Source organism: Patella vulgata, chromosome 8 (genome assembly GCF_932274485.2).
Source record: "Patella vulgata chromosome 8, xgPatVulg1.2, whole genome shotgun sequence".
Lineage (NCBI taxonomy): Eukaryota > Metazoa > Mollusca > Gastropoda > Patellidae > Patella > Patella vulgata.
In genome coordinates, this window is record NC_065886.2 from 22,139,438 (window position 1) to 22,154,784 (window position 15,347).

General features: G+C 36.2%; 1 long non-coding RNA gene across 2 annotated transcripts; it reads left to right on the forward strand.

Annotated features, from left to right (window-relative positions):
• Nucleotides 1-649: 649 nt before the first annotated feature.
• Nucleotides 650-7,679, forward strand: LOC130013965 (uncharacterized). 2 transcript variants are annotated; one of them, XR_008788931.1, is made up of 5 exons: nt 650-717; nt 999-1,035; nt 1,468-1,656; nt 1,781-2,056; nt 7,570-7,679. It is a non-coding gene; the product is annotated as an uncharacterized LOC130013965 (long non-coding RNA). The 2 variants fall into 2 exon arrangements; XR_008788932.1 differs by lacking the exons at nt 650-717; nt 999-1,035 and adding an exon at nt 1,243-1,314 and having other exon boundaries at nt 7,570-7,678.
• Nucleotides 7,680-15,347: the final 7,668 nt, after the last annotated feature.

Sequence of the window (15,347 nt, forward strand, 5' to 3'; positions counted from 1 at the left end):
CCAATAAACTGATAGATCAAATGAATATATAGTGTACATGTGATTTTCAGCACCCTGGTGTTTTCGAAAATTGATTCAATGTACAATGAACAAAAAAAATGAGTAAAACTCTTAATAATGTAATTGGTTGATGTAATCGAAATTGGACAGTATTGGTTAACTGAAAAGTAACCAATCAAATTTAATTGATCATCCACTTGTATCTCATTATCGACTTATTGATATAATGGTTCTCCAAGTTATCTATACTTTTTGTCTGCGATATCACTTCGGTGGAAGCGGACGTAAAATACAACTAACTAAGAAGAAGTATCTATACTTTAGTCATTGCGACAAATTCTTTCTTTGATATTATATCAGCGACATTCAGTTAGATAGATGTAGTGAAGTTAGCATCAACAGGGTGCTTTAGCCGTGATATTTAAAAAAAAATTATAATGGTCACATAGAATACCAGACCGCAGGTTTGTAAATTTTTACAAAAAATAAAACCGTGTATTTAATTTAGCATGTATATATTGCTTCTATGTATATAATAATTCGTTTCGTTTAAAACAGTCAGATTTAGAACTACTGCCACTGACTGCACCGGAAGTCTATTTATGTAATGGCGCCACAAATTTTTTTGAAATCGTGCTTAATTATTATTAGCTAATCGGCGCTACACCGTTGTTCAAATACTTATAATTGCAAGAAACCCCCGACTAGGACCAGCAGGTAAGAATCTGTCTTGATTTTATAGTAATACCCGGTTGCAATTATTGGCCGCCATCTTTGATTTTTATAGACGTTCGGGCAAAAGGAGAAATGTATATCCAGACATGGACTATAGCTAGATACTAACTTTTGTGTTAGTTGTTTAGTTGAAATGTAATCTTATTTCTGTAAAAGAAAAAAACAACAACAAACAAATCAGCCTTTTTTTTATATCAATGTCATCAATGTGTAGGCCTAATATTAGACTTTCAATGATTCAGTTTCGTTATTTTTTTTTCCAGTCATTGATGTTAGCATGTACTACACAAAGAAAAACAGGTAACAGAATTTCATTTCCTTTTAATATATTTTTTTAATAATGGCCAATAATTGTTATTGTATGTAACACGAAAAGTATTTATCTCTGTAGAGAGAGGGCGAGTAAATGGGGTTTAAAGTTCACTAAATTCACTTGTTAAAAACTATGCCATTCATTTCCTTGTATTAAATTGGTCGAATCAAGTAGGTCCATGCTATATATATGTCCTAGAATCAAGTAGGACAGGTAGTCTTCTTCCGCCCTTTTTCTGAACACTGTCTCATTCTATTGCCATCTGTGTATGTTGTGTTATATTAATTCTGCATAATTAACTCTAGTTAACCTAGTTAACTCAATAATATTAAATGAATTTAATATATAAATAAATAAATAAAATATAAATAAACCAATAATATATTTGTAGTTTAATATGTTTTATCTTATCATTACAGGCAAAGCATGAAGCCAAAGGAAATGTTTTTACCAAGGCATGTTCCTCAATAGCGGAGAGAGTTTTATCCAGTGTCGGTTCTGCAGAAGAACCCATTCATAGCAGACCACCCATTGCAGCACTTGTAAGGTCGCTATAAAGAACCCGACAGACTCTGCGACCAAAAGATCCCACTGACGTGTCGTCAAGCGTAAGTACTCATGCAATTAAATACCCATGTATATAAGAATTTATTAACATGTAATTAAATGTACAATTTTATTTATTTATCAACATGTACTTAAATGTACTTTTTTATTTATTTTTTGTTTTAGCTTGACGAAGATTTCATCGATCATAGTGCACCGGGATTTTATCAAAAAAGAGTAAAAGTTGGGGAAAGGCGCCATCACATTTTTTGTACTGATAGACAGATGCAACTACTCGCACGCGCAAAAACTTGGTATATGGATGCAACTTTTCGGGTGGTGAACAAGCCATGGTCTCAGCTGTTTTCCATACACGCCTTCATTAAGACTGGAGAGACCACCCGACAGTCACCATTGGTGTTTTGTGTAATGTCGGGTAAAAGCCAAGACGACTATTATAAGGTAAATAGCACTTACTGATTGAATTACTATTAATAGTAAAAAAGGACTATTATTTGGGACCTTGAAATTGTCACAAATGGGTCGCACTAACAGCGACATTTGTTTCAGGCATATTAATTTCATCGGTGACACGTCTGGTGTCATGTGAATGCAACGACAACAGCCTGGTTGATTGATTTGTTGATTGGAGTTCAGATGTCTACATTAAAATCGACCACTTTCAGGTTGCCGTATTCACGGCCAGGCAAGACCGACTTGAAATTTCTAGAAATTTTTCTGGGGGAGACAGGCCCCAACAAATCCCCCGACGGTGCGTTTCACGACTTTGGCGCAAGACGGTGACCTTGAAGAGACGTCGAAAACCATTTAATAGACATAGTAAAAGTCATATCTTACGAGATTATCGCTGGTCTTGTCAGAAAATGCTATTTTATATATGATCAGTTTGTGTTTGAAAAATCTTATTATTTATTCTCCCACCATTAAAGCACACTAAATACGAAATATCGCTCTCAGAAACTTCATGGTTTCTTTTGCAATTTGTTTGGGGTAAGACGTTATATAAATAATATCAATCTGTCTACCACACAAATTTAACAGATACAAATGCATGTTATTCCACAGGTAGACAGACAGGGCCTCCTTTGAAGGGACTCAGTGAAGGGAGTTTGGTTTAGAGTTTGTCTGACCCCTTTGAATATTTGCGTCTCATCTCCAATGAAAACAATCATGTTGCTCTCATGCTGTTCTCAACCAGAATCAAACATATATCGTACCTGAGATTTGTTAGCATGTTCCACACAACCCAACATTTATCGGCACCGGGATTAAGGGTGTATATCTTTGTTTCTAACGCTTATTGGGAATACGCCACGGAAACTACAATAAAAACTTATTTACAAAAACATTCTAAAGAGGGAAAACTGACATATTTCAAGCTTTACTGTATTTAAAGAAATAATTTAAATCAGCCGGCTGAAACCCCGTCTCCGCTATTTGTTCAGTCATTCTTTAGGTATAGTGCCAGTTTCCACCGACAATGATATTGCAAACAAGTGTCCAATCTATAAAAGCATACATTCCTACAAAATGTTTCTTTAGTCAAGTGAAACAATAAATTCATAACTATGCCAGGGTGTGGTGAGTAAATTCGTGGTAACGTGAATAGGCTAATGTGACATAGAACAAGGTCACATTGATGTTGACAAATACGTAAGACGATATGAACATCAACTAAAAAGATATGTAATGTGATTCAGCTGCAAGGTGATATATGCATATATGCAGCATAGATAATTAAAACTTCTATTCAAGTAACACCAACTGTATCTATTTATTTAAGTCTTACGTCGAGCTGAATACATTTTATGATTTATTTTCATCTATTGGTGGTTAACAGTGTGTAACTAAAAACTAAAATTGGATCTTATTATTGCCAATGATATAATGTACATGTAATAGCAAGTGTATATATATTTTTTGTTCAGTCTGTACACAGTAACATATCTGAGAACCATATTATTATCATTTCTGCCCAAGGCTCCCTGTGCCTTATAGTTAGCTGTGATACAAGGCAATTACCAATTTTCCATGTTCTTGGCCTGAAGAAATAAAATAATAAAAGTCAAGTTTTTATTATTATGCAAGTGGAAAAATACAATTATTCATAGTATGATTTGAATAAATACAACTGATTTGAAGTTGGAATTATTATTTGTCTAAGATGACTGGGCATTTACAAATTGAAATAGCTACTCTTCAATAAGAAAATACATGAATATTTTTCCCAATTCACCTGGATTTTATTGTAGGTCTTTGTACGTGAAATAGCTTTATTTAACGTCCGCTACCACCGAAGTGATATTGCAGAAAATTAACAAATTCGGATTCCCTTTTAAAGGAAATTGACTGCACTATTGCTGGATTGTATTATATAGGTCATGTCAGTTTTTTCAAAATGGCGCCCAGAACACAAAACAAACATTGCAATTCAGGGCTGACTGGTGTCGAGGCTGTATCCTAAGAATGATTTTTTGAATATTTAATCACACAGAAACACAAGTATGCACATGCAGTTATGATATAATATTAAATTAGCTTACCTCAAATACCTCGAAATATACTGTTTGGTCAGTTTGTCCGCCCGCTATATTTCTATTGGTCACACATACTTCGGCCAATTAAAATGGACGTATATTTTGTTATAACCGAAACGAAAAATTTGCGTTATAAATAGTAAACGAGCTTGATTGACAGACCACTGCTAATGTTTTTTCGTGAAACGGTATAACTGCAATCAACACACGGCCGCCATTCTCGATGATTGACAACTCACATTTTTCCTCATCCACCAAAGAACCGTTAGGTTTCTTTGAACATACTGTAATAACATTGGGATTATCAGTTAATCAGCTTTAATTATCCCGCTTTGATCGTTGCCATTTCTTATATTTTCCACAAAAACACTTTGCCTTGTACGCACTAATTTATCAGTTGGTATTGCCATCTACGACAAGCATGTCAACGTGCAGCTCACGGATTATCGTAAACAATTTCTAGGGGCTTGTAAAAAAAGATTGCATGTCGTGTAAATATTTATTTTGTTTTTTGTGTAGTTCATTTTCAAATAAATTCATCAGCATATTATTCGTTTTAAATAAATATAAAATTTTTATGAGAAACGATGATTATCAAAGAACCGTAAGTGCAACTAATGTTTTATCGTTTGGTTGAGCCTTTTATTAACCACGTGTTTCATGTTAATAAATATTTTCTTTCGTGTTTTGTTTGAATTGGCCTATTTCTAATAAATTATCCCGAGTCCCAAACGTCGTTAACCCGAGTCCCAAACGACATATACCGGAGTCCCAAATGACGCGAGTCCCAAATGATGTGAGTCCCAAATGACATGTAATCAACCTAGAGTTGTTGTTAGTGTTTGTCGGATAGATCCTTTATACTTACTGGCGCTAGGTAATTTCGAGGCTAATATTGTTCAATTTTATTTGAATGATTTGCTTGCGCGTACCGTAGGAGTGTATTAGAAACAGTGTTTGCGCAGGTTCGAGAACGGCTGAAGAACATATAAACACTTTAATGAGTCTCGAACATGAGAGAACGGTATCCATGGTAACAAGATGAATTAAATTCATACAATCTGTTACGATAACTTGTTTAGTATTTACTTCGCTATTAAGCATAATTTTGATAAATTATGACACCGTTTTACTCCTTTTCAATTCTTTGGATGACGATTACATCACCTTTTGATACGCCCTCGTCCGTAGGTTTGTCCGTCGTCTACAGAACTGATTATTTTAAAATTGATATGTTGTTTATTTTAATGAGATGAATCCTATTTAATTTCTTCTGGAGTTATGGCCCTTGTTTCACTTTGTGAAATTCATTTGAATCTTTTAAATTAGTGAAACGAAGACGTCTATTAAATTTCTGCGATTTCTGTGAATTATGTCTAGAGTTGTGGCCCTTGTTTCACTTTTTCGAACTTTGTGAACGCACGAACAACAAAATTATCATCCGATTTGTATGAAAATTGTATGCATTATTTAAATTAGTAAAACACAAAACAAAAAAATCTGTCAAATTTCAACAATTAAGGCCCTTGTTTCAGTTTGTAGAACCTTTGTAAACCCACAAACGACAAAAATTATAATCTTGTATGAAATTTTCATGTAAATGCCCACATTACCTACAAAAGAATGAATATGCGACAATCCCTGTTGACTGCGCAAACGATTAAACTGCTGTGGGCATATGTTTCGTTGCCTGGCAACCTAACTTACTTCATGTTATAATGGCCACATACTTCATCCAATTTTCGAACGGTATTAAACTTCTAAATTAATAAATGCACCCATGATGCTGTTTTCTCAGCAGTTATCGATGCGTCGACCTTTGTAAACCCGCAAACGACGAAAATTATAATCTTGTATGAAATTTTCTTGTAAATGCTCACATTACCTACAAAAGAATGAATATGCGACAATCCCTGTTGACTGCGCAAACGATTAAACTGCTGTGGGCATATGTTTCGTTGCCTGGCAACCTAACTTACTTGATGTTATACTGGCCACATACTACATCTAATTTTCGAACGGTATTAAACTTTTAAATTAATAAATGCACCCATGATGCTGTTTTCTCAGCAGTTATCGATACGTCGCCCATGTTTGTTCTCCCTCACACCAGCTATGAGGTAGTGTGGGATTTGAGAACGGGAATGTGTTCGTGAACGCATTCCAGACTGCTCAAGTCCGACAAGAACCCATTCTCCGTCCGTTCTCTGCACCGGAACACTGTTTCAAATACACCCTAGGGGTATTTAGGAAAGGGAGGAAACCGGAGGACCCGGAGAAAACCCACAAGGCTGGACAGGCGACCCTATTCCTAGTCACATTCAAGTGGGGAATCACATAATAATGGCCTATTTCAAATAAGATATTTGCATATAAAGAAAGTAGGCTGACAGCCTCTTTCAAATGTGATATTTGCATATAAAGAAAGTACAAACTTAAATCGTCAGTGCTGGATAAACTAGCCAAAGGATTTGGCTGAATCAATTGGCGCTAAACTTCACCTAGTTTATCCACTGACATACGCCCCAATCAAACATGTTTGATATATTTGGCCGAATTGTATTTGAGTGGTGTGTCCGCTTCGCCGAAGCATTCGTCTGATTTTAGAATTCATTAGCCAATCACCGCTCATTCATATCGAGTGGGTATCGCAAACTAGCAGTCGAACTGTGACACGGGTGCTACAGCCAACAAATTCCAACTACCATACTATCGGCTTAAATGCACGCCAATGGGACCTCAGGTTTTGTGTTCCATTGAAACGACTAGAAATGAAATGAAATGGGGTTTAACGTCCTACTGTTTTGCTCCGAACTGGGCTAATGAAGACAGGCATACACCACACAGTGTGCTATGAGGGAAATTTTGCCCGGACAGCGGCACTGCGGTGTATCGAATTCCAACTGTCAAGGGATCTTTTACGTGCACGCCAACGTGTACACGGGACCTCGTTTTTTCATTTCATCCGAATGACTAGACAGCTGTCCTTGTCAGGCCCTCCGTCCTGCATCACTGACAAGGGGGAACCACGCCGGGAAATCTGGGTGAACTTTCTCGGCCAATGCAGGGATCGAACACCCGACCTCCAGGCTAGCGAGCCAGCGTCTTACCCACTTAGCCACCATGACGACTAGGCATGGAATCCATGCTGAAAAATTCAAATGAGCTTTCTCGGTCAACACTGGGAGCGAACCCGCAACCTCCCGGGTACCAAGCCAGTGCCTTACACACTAAACCACATGACTCTCTTCTAATTACTGTGACAGTCCAGTCACATGACAAACAAGGGTTATTAAAACAGATTTTCAAGGCTTGGGTAAGATCTTTGGGATTCAAATGGTTTTAGATATCACACAGTTTGTATATGGTAAGGTATCTTAAACAGTTTATTACATGTCACATATTCATATTTTTCAGTTTCCATATTAGATGCCATAGCAAATCAAAGATCATATAATAAAATAAGTCAAAAAACCCAAATATGGAAAAAGAAAGAGCTGAAGAAATGGTGATTTGAGCACCTATGCTTTCTCATAAGTGTTTATGGAGGGTGAGTGTTCAATTCTAATAGAAAAGATTGTTGTTATGGTATTTTAGAATCTCACCATAATGTGTTTGGCACAATATATCCCGGTTGGAGCTGATGTGACATAAACCTCCATTTCATTTTATTGTTTTGAAATTTAAAATTCAGTTTAGTATAGTAAATTTGTACACATACATGTATGTGCACAAACAGAATCTTACTTATGTCCAGATACATGTAGATATGACTGTCTCATCTGTGGGGGACCACGGTGGCCAAGTGGGTTAGACACTGGCTCGCATATTTTAAGGTCGCGGGTTTGCAGTAAGACATTGCAGTACGGAGGACTGGGCTAATGAAGTTGGGCATATGCCATACAGTGTGCTACGAGAGAAATTTTGCAGGGTACCGTGACCTTAAGGCCTTCTCTTGTATCAAATTCTAACTGCCAGGGGATCTTTTACATGCACACCAATGTGTACACGGGACCACGTTTTTTTGTTCAATCTGAATGACTAGACAGCTGTCCTTGTCAGGCCCTCCGTCCTGCATCACTAACAAGAGGAAACCACGCCGGAAAATCTGGGTGAACTTTCTCGGCCAATGCAGGGATCGAACACCCGACCTCCAGACTAGCGAGCCAGCGTCTTACCCACTTAGCCACCATGACGACTAGACAGGGAATCCATGCTGAAAAATCCAAATGAGCTTTCTCGGTAAACACTGGGAGCGAACCCGCAACCTCCCGGGTAGCAAGCCAGTGCCTTACACACTAAGCCACATGGCTCTCTTTTAATTACTGTGACTCTCCAGTCACATGACAAACAAGGGTTATTAAAACAGATTTTCACGGTTCAGGTAAGATCTTCGGGATTAAAATGGTTTTAGATATCACACAGTTTGTATATGGTAAGGTATCTTAAACAGTTAATTACATGTCACATATTCATATTTTTCAGTTTCCATATTAGATGCCATAGCAAATCAAAGATCATATAATAAAATAAGTCAAAAAACCCAAATATGGGAAAAGAAAGAGCTGAAGAAATGGTGATTTGAGCACCTATGATTTCTCATAGGTGTTTTTGGAGGGTGAGTGTTCAATTCTAATAGAAAAGATTGTTGTTGTGGTATTTTAGAATCTCACCATAATGTGTTTGGCACAATATAGCCCGGTTGGAGCTGATGTGACATAAACCTCGATTTCATTTTAATATTTTGAAATTTAAAATTCAGTTTAGTATAGTAAAACTGTACACGTACATGTATGTGCACAGACAGAATCTTACTTATGTCCAGATACATGTAGACATGACTATCTCATCTGTGAGGACCCATGGTGACCAAGTGGGTTAGACACTGGTTTGCATATTTTAAGGTCGCGGGTTTGCAGTAAGACGATGCAGTACGGGGGGCCTTACAAGGACAGCTGTCTAGTCGTTCAGATTGAACAAAAAAACGTGGTCCCGTGTACACATTGGCGTGCATGTAAAAGAGCCCCTGGCAGTTAGAATTTGATACAAGAGTAGGCCTTAGGGTCACGGTTCCCGGCAAAATTTCTCTCGTGGCACACTGTATGGCATGTGCCCAACCTCATTAGCCCAGTCGAAGCTGAACAGTAGGACGCCAAACCCCATTTCATTTCATTTTTTTCATTTTGTCTCATCTGTGACAAAGCAAACCAACACATTACAATACAATTTAATTAAATTAAAACTTTCGTCTATTTAAATATTGAATCGATTTAAGTCAACTAAAACATAGTATGTTTTTTTTCTCAATTAACTACATCAGAAAGATCAAGACAGTTGGAAATGGATATTCATATTATGGAAACTTTTTCTCACAGAGCTTGATAATCAGGTAAAATGTAAGTAACATACATATTTGTATTTTTAATCATCAACTAGTTCTATACACTTGATTGGTAATCTAGTTATTCTTCTTGGGGCAATGCCTAGGACTCTCCTATTCAAGTCTTGGCATTCTTGATTTTCTTCAAGTTGTGATAGACCCTATGTGTATTTTTACAGTAAATAGCAGTATAAAAATGGACAATATTTTACTTTTCAAATAGATTTTAATAGGTAATATCCAATTTGTTGTCGATGGAAATAAAATATAATAATCTGCCTGGGTCTGTTACTGGACAAGACACAATAAGTGTTACCCAAAGATGAAACAAAATAGAGACTCAGTCTCGATGTGGCAAAATAAATTGTTTATTTAAACATTGTGAACCATAAATAGTAAGAAAGTGTTCTTATTGCCTACTTTTTATTTTTTAGGCTGGAAGATTATTTGATGTATGATAACAACAAGAGATCCCAAGCATCAATTTATTTTATAATTCTGGAAAAGAATGCATTTGACCCAATTTTTGAATATTTTTTTTTGTTTTTACTGTTAAATATTCATCCCAAACACAATTAGATTTTAATTCTCTACAGAAATTTATGTATAATATAGAATGTAAAGTGACATATAAATCACTTAGAATTTGGTCGGAAATCCAGTTGAAATTTCTCGGCCAATGCACCCACTGAACCACAGTGGCTCCTCCTTGCTTTTGACTTGTGATTATTTATATATATTTTGTACATATTATTTAATGTTTGCGATTTTCTCGGCCAATGCACCCACTGAACCACAGTGGCTCCTCCTTGCTTTTGACTTGTGATTATTTATATATATTTTGTACATATTATTTAATGTTTGCGATTTTCTCTGATATTTTTTTATTTTTCAATCCTGTAATCTTGATGCTTTGCTCCTTTTATGTACAAAATATTCATTTTGTTTGAGGAAAAGGTTCTACATCATTTTATTACTCCTGCAAAATAGTGCATTTTTCTTTTGTTAGTTTTCTGTGTATGCTAGTTATTTCTAGATGCCTCACAAATCACTTGTAATATGACTTTGTAGCACTTTTCAGTTTCTGAAAGTATTTCAATTTAGTGCATAATTAATCAAATTAGGGCTTGGTTTGGATGTTATTAAATTTAGATATATTTGAATTATATATTTTTGGGGTATGGGGTAGGGATCTTTCTTTTCTCAGTTCTTGTTTTCGGGTAAAGAAAAAATTAAATAGCTATTTTGTATTTTGTGATGTGGGGGGGAGGGGGGCAAAGTATAACAAAATTTTTATTAGTATTAGAATTATATCTCTGTTTTTCTGTTAACATTTCAAATGATGTCTATTTAGTTTTGATTTGGTGGTGTTAATTTACTTTTTCCTATCATTTTATGAATAAATGATAATTTAACAAATAAAATTATTGTTACCTCATTTATCAAACTTTACAGGTTAAACAGAGCAAAAGGGGTGGGGGGCTGCATGGGAAAGATTGCTAAATTGAGGGAAAATAAAACACAAGTTTTTGTTGGTGGTTATACACAAGTTTTTATGAAACCACACAAGTTTCAGAAATTTCAACACAAGTTTCAGAAATTTCAACACAAGTTTCAGAAATTTCAACACAAGTTTCGACACAAGTATTGTGTAGATTTTCACACAAGTTTCAACACAAGTTTGTGTTGTTTGGTAAATTTTAACACAAGTCTTGTGTTGTTTCAACATTTAACACAAGTTTGTGTTGTTTCAACACAAGTTTGTGTTGTTAAATAGAGACACCTAACACAAGTTTTTTTTCAGTGTATAATGTACTTGTAAACCCGTGCTTAAAATAAATGGCCCGTGTATCTAAAAGACAACGTAAGTTATTGGCTAAAGAAATCAAATTTCCAAATAGTTCTGCTCATTATTAAAGCCCCGCAGTAGCTAACAAGAACTCGTAACAAAGGACAATACTTCTATGAGTTATTATTGAACACGCTTCTTTCTTTTAACTGGACGGATAACCAATACAAATTTCAGAAGGATAGATTAAAAAATGTAGTACTGTATATTATTGTAACGTTATAACACGATTTCATAACAAAGGGATATAACTTCGCAGTTGATATTTCAATTGGATAAACAACCCATGTCAATGTCTAAAAAAATATATGAATTATTGTAGCCGCTATATGCAGTAAATGATAATAAAATGTCTATGTGGTTTTATATCTCGGTAGGTTAAAAAGTGTGTACAATCTAATATAGAATATTTAACAAATATAACACAATTTAAAATTATACATCTTTGGTTCATCTCATCGAAGCAAAATATCTAATGTTTGACATACATTGAATATTATTATTAGATAAAAATGGGCAAAAACTATGACAAAGCATTAACACAAACAAACTTACAGATGGCTGCAAACCATGATATGTAATGTGGAATATTTTGAAATTAAAGTCGTACATTATGGTCGTCGATCCTAATGATGCATTTTTTCCGGACAATATCTGACTTTCCACACTATAAGTTATTCCGATTGATTATTTTAATCAAGTAAGAAATTAGAACCGACTTCTCAAGGCTTGGATTCAATCTGATTTAAGAGGGGGCCATCTAAAGTTAGACTACATCAAAAATGTATAGGTAGCGCTGGCTGGAACGTTCGTGACGTCTTGTTAGTTGTAATTAACGTGCTTTTAAAACGAGTAAAAGGCGTGAGAAGGGAAGTAAGCCAACTACGTAGTACATGTATATGATCAAGAATTTTATGTCAAGGAATTTTAATTTTTACCCCCAATTGTTTAATGTTGCAAAAGAGGAGAAAGTTGATTGAAAATTATGGAGGGGCTATATTAACACAAATTTGTAATTTGTACTTATCATATGTCTAAACTTGAGATGTTTAATATCAAATTTGGATTAACATTGACCAGACATTCTTCACCTTTTTATACGTCCACATTCATAATGTGAACGTATTATGCCGTCGCCCCTGTCTGTGTGTGTGTGTGTGTGTGTGTATGTATGTATGTGTGTGTGTGTGTGTGTGTGTGTGTGTGTGTGTGTCTGTGGTTCGCCTACAGGGCGCAATTCTTCATGGATTTTCTTCAAACTTGGTATACTTATTCCTTATACCCCAAGGAAGATCCCTATTGTTTTTGGTGCATGCCCGACCCCCCGGGGCAGAGCCACGCCCATTTCTAGTATTTGTTTGTTTGTCGTCTACAGGCCACATTTCTTAACTAATAATCTTGAAACTTTGCATACACATTCTTTGTACCCTAAGGAACATCCCTATCGTTTGGGGTGCATGCCCAACCCCCAGGGGCAGAGCCACGCCCATTTTCTTTTCGTGTGTCTTTGTGTCGCCTACAGGGCGCAATTCTTACTGGATTTTCTTCAAACTTGGTATACTTATTCCTTATACCCCAAGGAAGATCCCTATTGTTTTTGGTGCATGCCCGACCCCCAGGGGCAGAGCCACGCCCATTTCTAGTATTTGTTTGTTTGTCGTCTACAGGCCACATTTCTTAACTTATAATCTTGCATACACATTCTTTGTACCCTAAGGAACATCCCTATCGTTTGGGGTACATGCCCAACCCCCAGGGGCAGAGCCACGCCCATTTCCCATTTTCTTTTCGTGTGTCTTTGTGTCGCCTACAGGGCGCAATTCTTACTGGATTTTCTTCAAACTTGGTATACTTATTCCTTATACCCCAAGGAAGATCCCTATTGTTTTTGGTGCATGCCCGACCCCCAGGGGCAGAGCCACGCCCATTTCTAGTATTTGTTTGTTTGTCGTCTACAGGCCACATTTCTTAACTTATAATCTTGCATACACATTCTTTGTACCCTAAGGAACATCCCTATCGTTTGGGGTACATGCCCAACCCCCAGGGGCAGAGCCACACTTTATATACTTATTCTTTGTACCCTAAGGAACATTCCTATCATTTGGAACATCCTTATCATTTGGAGTAGGCCCTACATGCCCAACCCCCAGGGGCAGAGCCATGCCAATTTTCTTTTTGTGTGTCGCCTACAGGCCACAATTCTAAATCGATCATCTTGAAACTTAAAATACATATTCCTTATACCCTGAGGTTGGTCCCTTTTCTTTTGGGTGCATGCCCGATTTTGGGGAGATAACTCCATTTAACAATGTCAAACTCCATTTAACAATGTCAAACTGACGTGATATGCTTTAAATAGTTGTCACCCATGTAACATTCGGGTTTTTGTGAGTGGTTTCTGAGAGCCTTTGTTCAACTTATTTTTCAGAACGCTTTGTAAGTGTTAGAAGTATTTATACCGGTTATTTGTTGACGTTTCAAACCACCGTTTTCTCCCCCTTTCCTCCCACTGCTAAAGACCTTTTGGTACTGCAATGACAATGTCTCTCTCTCTCTCTCTCTCTCTCTCTCACACTAAATAAATTATAAATTCATGTAACTGCAAGTACATGTGCGTTTTCAGGATGTACATTTTTAAAAAGTCTTATGTTTGGGTGTCATTCGTTATTATAATTTAGTACCAAATTTATTATTAATAATTTTTTACTAATATTCTAATCTATTATCGGGTGTCAGTAGTTTAATTTAGTTTAATATTTCTGATCAAATAAAATCATTAATTTGTAAATTTTAGTTCATATATTTCGTAAAACTTTCGATAGACCTGAAGTCATAACCTACTATGTGTTCTAAAATCCAAATAAAACAATATTTCTATGGCAGTAATCAAATTTGGGAGGTTCATTGTCAAATCAGGAATATCCCTTGAACTTATAGGTATGTTATCTTGGAATTTGGCATACGTATTCCTTATAGCCTATGGACGGCAACTATTGATTTTGGTGCATGATCCGACCATCTTTGGCAGTTTTTGTTAATATTTTGTCTGTAAATACTCTAAAGGTTGCAATATATTAACAGACTTTGATCCAATTCGGCATGATCCATCATAGGGTTGTACCTATTCATATTGATCCATGTCCAACAGCCAGGGGCAGAACCACGGCCAATTTTTGTGTTTGTTGTCTACAGGCGGGAATTCTGAATGGATCATTTTGAAACTTCGCATATTTATTCATTTTACTGTATGGATAGCAACTATTCATTTTCGTGCATGCCCAAACCCCAGGGGCGATGTGGTGCCCAAACCCCAGGGGTGATGTGGCACCTATTTTTTGTTTATATTTAGTCTGTAAATTTGGCAAAACATACCCAACGCCTAGCCTTCTTTGCCTCTTGTCATATTACAGTCGTTGCAGCCATTTCATACTTCATTCTCTTCATATTTATCAAAGTATGAATGTGGACGTATATTGCAGCGGTAGCGATGCTCTCGTTATTAATAGTTTTGTAGTTTGCAAAGGATTTAAAAATATCAGAGAAATGATATTTTTGTATCACTATCTAATAGATTTACAAAAAGAAAGAAAAATAAGTTCTATATTAATAAATTATCTATCAATAATAATCATTATTAATAACAAAAGCAGAACAAAGCCGTTCCTAACAACAACAGATGCGTTTAAAGCAAGTAGTTTTATCTTCACGTGGTGGAATTTGTTTCCCAGCAAAAGCCAGAAAGACTTGTTCTAAAGTTGTCTGATGAACAGCATAATCTTCTACTAAATATTCCCCTTTCGATTCCTCCATCACATCAAATACACCCGCTAAAGGTATGTTGTTATTTGGCCGAATTGTATTTGAGTGGTGTGTCCGCTTCGCCGAAGCATTCGTCTGATTTTAGAATTCATTAGCCAATCACCGCTCATTCATATCGAGTGGGTATCGCAAACTAGCAGTCGA